Here is a 6,038-nt window from a genome sequence, read left to right as displayed (position 1 = left end):
CGCTCCCATCACCTCCTCCTTGCTCCCATCACCTCCTCGCTCCCATCACCTCCTCCTCGCTCCCATCACCTCCTCCTTGCTCCCATCACCTCCTCGCTCCCATCACCTCCTCGCTCCCATCACCTCCTCCTTGCTCCCATCACCTCCTCCTTGCTCCCATCACCTCCTCGCTCCCATCACCTCCTCGCTCCCATGCCCTTTCACCACCACTTCTGCCAGGATGATGCCAGAATTGTGTTGATGCCTACAAAAGCATCGGGTTGATGAGCAGCTTGTGGGTGTTTGTATACATCTGAGTCCGTAAATCAAAGCTTTATTCATACATGTGCACCATATACAGCAAGGATGCCCCTTGCTGTATATTTACCCTGGAGAAACAATGATTCCGAAATAAATTACTGAAAGCCCCAAATTGGTCTAAAATCCTTTAAATGTAGGTAAACTGCTCACTGAAACAGCATCTGTGTGAATTTTGAACCATAATCCTTAAAGTTATGGTGTTAAAAACGAGAAGCAGGACCTTGATGAGGTTCATGATAAGAGAGACAGACAGACGGACAAGGTGTCAAAACAGACAGAGTGGAGGGCTGCAGGTGTGCAGCCTGCTCACCTGGACTACTTCCAGACGGTTTCTGATTGGCTCGTCTGATCGCCTCTCATGGCTGCAGCCTCCGGCACCTGTCCACCCTGTCTTATGTTGTTTGTTTTTTGTTCTTATGGACAGGCTGTAATGAAATGTCAATGTTCTCCCTGTGCGAACTTATTATTATTATTATTCTTTTCATCCAGATCCTCTGTGGATCTGGATGAGTCTTCTTCTGAGAAAGAGACATTGTCTTCTGTCATGTGTCCACTCCTCCTGTTCTTTATGCTACTTTAACCATTACCAGAATCTGATTTTTGTGCCTGAACCCTTCATAATGATTTCTCTCCCTCTCTGGGTCTGACTGTGCCTTTTTTTCCCACAGTCACACTGCGTCCCCCACACCTCCCCGCTCCAAGGGTAAAGCTGTGGTTGGGCCTTGACATCCTAGGTAATTTACTGAGTCAACAAGAACTGAAGAGGGCCCGTGTGCCTCAGAGAAAGAGCCTCTATGTGCAACAGACCCAAGTCCCACATGAGACATGGTATAACGAAGAAGAAGGCTGCCAAGGCTGGGAGTCACTCAAGAAATAAGAATATGGTGTACGGTCTCCTGAAGGTGAGGGAATGGTCCTTTACAGTTATCTGTAGTTCTCCTCCACAGAGACAGGAAGTCCGGGAATGCATGCAAAACGTTCTCAGAAACTCTGATTAGCTTAAAAAAGTGAATTAATAAAACTGAGATATTATGTTGGTGTGCTGCATGAGTGTGGGATCTAAAGCTAGAGTTGTGATGTCTGAAGGCAAAGTCATGGAGAGAAGAGTGTCTGGTTTGGGAATCTTGTTTTCATCTTTCGTTTTGGAGAATCTTCAAGCCGAGGCCTTCAACATCCAAAGCAGCAGTTTAGAGCTGGACAACAGATCAATAACAATATAGACACATGATCAATATCAATAGATAATACAGCTGACAGCATCGTCACTAATTTCACTGAACTCCGATCCAGAACCGGCTGTCTAAGCAAGGTGACGAATCAACTAACTCACTCACTCTTTGGTTACCTAGCAACAACGTGTTGAGTAACTTACGCAGTAGTAGGTTCATGTTTTGTCCCCATGCTTCATGCTTAAAAATAAAACACAACGACGTGAAGTGAAGAAACTAATAATTACCAATATCAACCAAAATGAAATGTTTATTTTGTGATTCGTTTTCAGCCATATCATCCAGCCATGGAAGTTATCATTTAGTTCTTCTAAGTGTCTGGTGGTGCTTCTCAACTGGAAAAAGGGGGATTGCTTCCTTCATGTCGATGGTCAGTCTTTACCTGTAAGGGTAAAAACTGACCACATATCTTGGCTACATTCACACTGCAAGCCTTAAAGCACATTTCTGATTTTTTGTGAAATTAGTGAAACAAATGAAACTCTGCCACTGAATGTTTCCTTGGTGTCTTGGTCCAAATGATGGCCCTTCTCCAGTCTTTCACGGAGGAGACAAAGCTGAGTGGAAAAGCAGAGCTCTGGCTAACAGGAGCCACCACTCCTCCGTCCATCCAGTCGTCTGATCAGGACATGTAGGAGGATTTCTGAGCAGGGGACCAGGACAGGCCGAGGCCTCTGTGGAAGGACTATACATCCCTCTAGGCTGCATGCAGCTGCACCACCAGCATGAAAACATACACATACACATCAGCTTGTTCAGCTGCAAGGCTGCACTCTCACTGCATGCTGCCCCTTGTGAAGAGGCCTCGGTAATCACCGTGTTTGCTTTTCTATTAGACTGCACTTCAGATGTGAGGACTACCTGGGTCGGTTCACTCCCAGAGGAGTTTTTCACTCGCCTCCACAACGAAGAAGCACGCACCGCAGCAGCTAATTAGGAGTTTTCACTTGGAAACACAGCAGAGACGTCCGTTGGTTCGTTTTTTACTCGACCATAACTGAGTTGACCCAGTAACTATTCGTCTCTTTATGGTCGAAACTTTTAGATGTAATTGAGCAGGAAAATCATGTCCTTCCTTCACAGCTATGGAGTACAGTAGAAAGCTCCCAGGTGTGAAATTTTTAAACACATGCTCCATCACCCGAGCACATGCGCTCATCAGATCAGGATAGATAAGGAAGTCAGAGAGAAAAGATTTGATTTCCTGTTTCAGATAAAGTCATCCATGAATGACTTGATTTTGTTTTGTAGAGTAAGTTTCTGTGTTGTCACTGAAAAACAAGAAGCCTCTCTGTGGGTGATGTGCCTGGTGCATGCAGAGCACTATCAATGCAAAAGATAAGAGACGGATGAAAGAGTAAAAGGTTTAACAGGCAGTGACGGATCAGAACGTTTGATGGGTATATAATCTTTACAAAAATCTTCAAGGCCCTTAAACCTTTTCATATTTTGTCACACTACCACAAATCTCCATCCGTTTCCCCAGAATTGTCATATGTTGCGGGTTGAAGTGGTGAGGAGAGACGCTGAGAACCCAGGTATGGTGAAGATAATGATTTTTAATGAAGACGACGCTTGGAGTAGTCCATACAGGCAGCACGGCAGAGACTAGCACACAGCTAAGTACCGGTAGCAACTGATTAACGGAACTAACATGCAAGCAAACACAATCCGGGACTTAGCAGTACGACCGGAGAGCGATACAAGTATGACAAACAAAGACAAGGACCCGACGAAGAACACAGAGACAGGTGAGTTTAAATACACATGGAGGGTAATCAGGTAAGAAGACACACCTGGGGGACAATCAACGGGGAGGACAGGACAGAGACTCACAGGAAACAGGGCTGAACACAGAAAACTCAAAAATAAACACACAAAAACACGGATCCTGACAAGAATTCAATGAGACAAACTGATACAAATCTGTTGTGGTGGAAGGCAAATTAAATACCAAACCTTTGTACGGGTAAAAGTCTACAACATGTGGCATGGATTTGTTTGGACCCCTTGAGTCAGTCAATGGTTTGTAGAAACCTGTCACTGCAATTATATCCATTCTTCAAACTCAGTCAGATTGGTTTGAGATCATCTGTGAAGAGCAAATGTGAGCTTCTCAAAATGGATTTAGGTCTGGCCTTTGACTAGGTCATTCTATCAAATGAATATGTTTTCATCTACGCCCATCTACAACTGAATATGTAGGACTTCCACCAGACTTTTTGCATGTTGGTCAAAAGGTTAAATCTCAAACTCCTCGGATCATTTGAGCAGATTCAAACTCCTCAAATGATCCGAATGCTTCTCCTAGTTTCTCTTCCTATCAACGTACCCAAATTAAAAGCCTTTGTTTGAGAAGCCCATATTCATGACCTATATATGAATTATACCTGAATCTGTCAATAAAATATGTGAGTTTTTGATCAGTTTGCTACTTTTGCAGTGTTTGTGCGCATCGTTGTGTTTAAGGGACAGCACCAACGTTGAAGAAAATGTCATGTGAGTTCAGTTCAGCCCTGCAGTATTTGGTGCAGGTCAGTGCTGGGAAGGCTGCTGCTCTCAGGTCTGGGTCACTCACAAGCCACAGTCATCAATCACAAACAGTGGGGACCGCGTGGCGACAGGCTGGCAAAGGGAGCTGATGGCTTGACACAACCTGGCGCTCTCAACCCCCTCGAATTCCAAGACCTCGCCGACCGAAGAGATTACTTGCATAATCTGATATTTTGTGGCACAAGAAAGCATTTATGCCTCATTTCACAAAGTTTTCATTGGCTTTTTAGATGTGACTTGCTTCTGTGTGCCTCCCCATGCTGCTTCCAGTTCTGATATTTATCTTTGCATGTCATTAATATTTTTTCATTACATTTTGAATTTAACTCTTTGCTCAACCCACTAAGAGTCTATTCATTTTCCTGGCAACACAAATCTCTATTCCCATGAGCAATGCCCAAATTGCACAGCACTGACGGCAGAGCTGGACACCATAAGGGTGCTATAACTAATAAATTAATCAAACTTTGTTTGTGTTGCACCTTTCACTTGACAAAGTGTTTAGCAAGATTAAACAAGATCCCACAAATTACCATGAACAGAAAAAACACTTAATAAAAAGAGACATTGAAAGGGTAGCTCTATTATTAGCAAAAATTAAAACTGGGCTACTAATGCCTATTACTTCCACTGGGAGTAAATATGTTGGTAAAATTTTAAAAAATAAAATAATAAATAAACCTAAGTCTACCAGGGTTATGAATAATTTTTGGTTTATTATTCAGATGAATTCTGTGGCATTCACATCACATTATGTCTGTAAAAGTCTGAAAAGGACTTTACATTTTTTAAAGGGGTGTATATATGAGAGACCATATTTCCCAAATGTTTCTCTTGCTGGGTAACGAGATGAACATCCACAGAAAAAGTCCTGGCACCCCGGTGATTCCCTCGGCGCTTATCGCAGACACGGCTCTATCAGTGACTCATCCCAACCCGGACCGGGACGATAATCTCTTCCCTCTTTGTCACTGTTTCCTTGTGCAGATCCGGAGGTAAGGACATGTTGCACCCACAGCAAGGAGTTTACATAGCTCAGATACCCGGGATGATACACCGCACATCGTCCGTCACAACGCAGGACTGATAGCAACTAATCAGTAAATGGTGGTTTTAACTTGCACGGGCATCTGTCATGACGTGGACCTCACAGGATTTCCGCTTGTTGACGAAAATCTGAAACAGATTCTATCACAACAAAACAGTTCTTTTTTTTCATTGCCTCATTGTGAGGGCTGCCACCATAAAGACTGATTTTTAAGGTTCTCCTTTAGTTCACTCCAGCTTGCCTTTATTCAGGCTGAAAACGTTTTCAGTGAATGAATTGCTTGGCTTCTTATCGGAGTCATTATTTGTCATAAAACAATATCAAAATGCACACAAACATTTAACATTTTTGTTAAAATATGAGCACTCAGGAAGTCCACATTTACTTTCATAAGAATCTGAACTACAAAGCACAAAAACATATCAGCACAGAACCAGAGTGAACTAAAATCCCCAGAGAACAGAACACAAGACATAAGAAACTAAAGCTAAAGGAACGAACCTTTCTAACTATAATGAGGGTAGACAAAGGAACGTAAACACAGATGAAAACCAAACTCTAAGAACCAGATTGTCCTCGCGTCCTTAAATAGTCTTACATTTATTTATCTAAAATTAAGGCTCTAAATGTCTAATGTCCTTAGATTTCACAAGACTTTTCTGTCACGCCAAAGTTTGAGTCATATGCAGATATCAATTCATTCTGTGACTCGATGCGGTTGCAGCTACCGCTAACTAGCTGCTAATATACCCTAGCTAGCAAGCCAGCAAGCACATTTTTGGATCTACCATGCATAAGTGCAAATTTCTTGCTGGTTGTATGTTCGACATTCGTCTTTGCGATTGAATTGTTTCTGTTGCTAACCCAACAATCCTATTTTAAGCAGTGTGAGAAGCACAAAGCTGCTT

The sequence above is a fragment of the Poecilia formosa genome, unplaced genomic scaffold (assembly GCF_000485575.1).
Source record: "Poecilia formosa unplaced genomic scaffold, Poecilia_formosa-5.1.2 Scaffold513, whole genome shotgun sequence".
Classification (NCBI taxonomy): Eukaryota; Metazoa; Chordata; class Actinopteri; order Cyprinodontiformes; family Poeciliidae; genus Poecilia; species Poecilia formosa.
Note: the sequence above shows the minus strand (reverse complement) of the source record.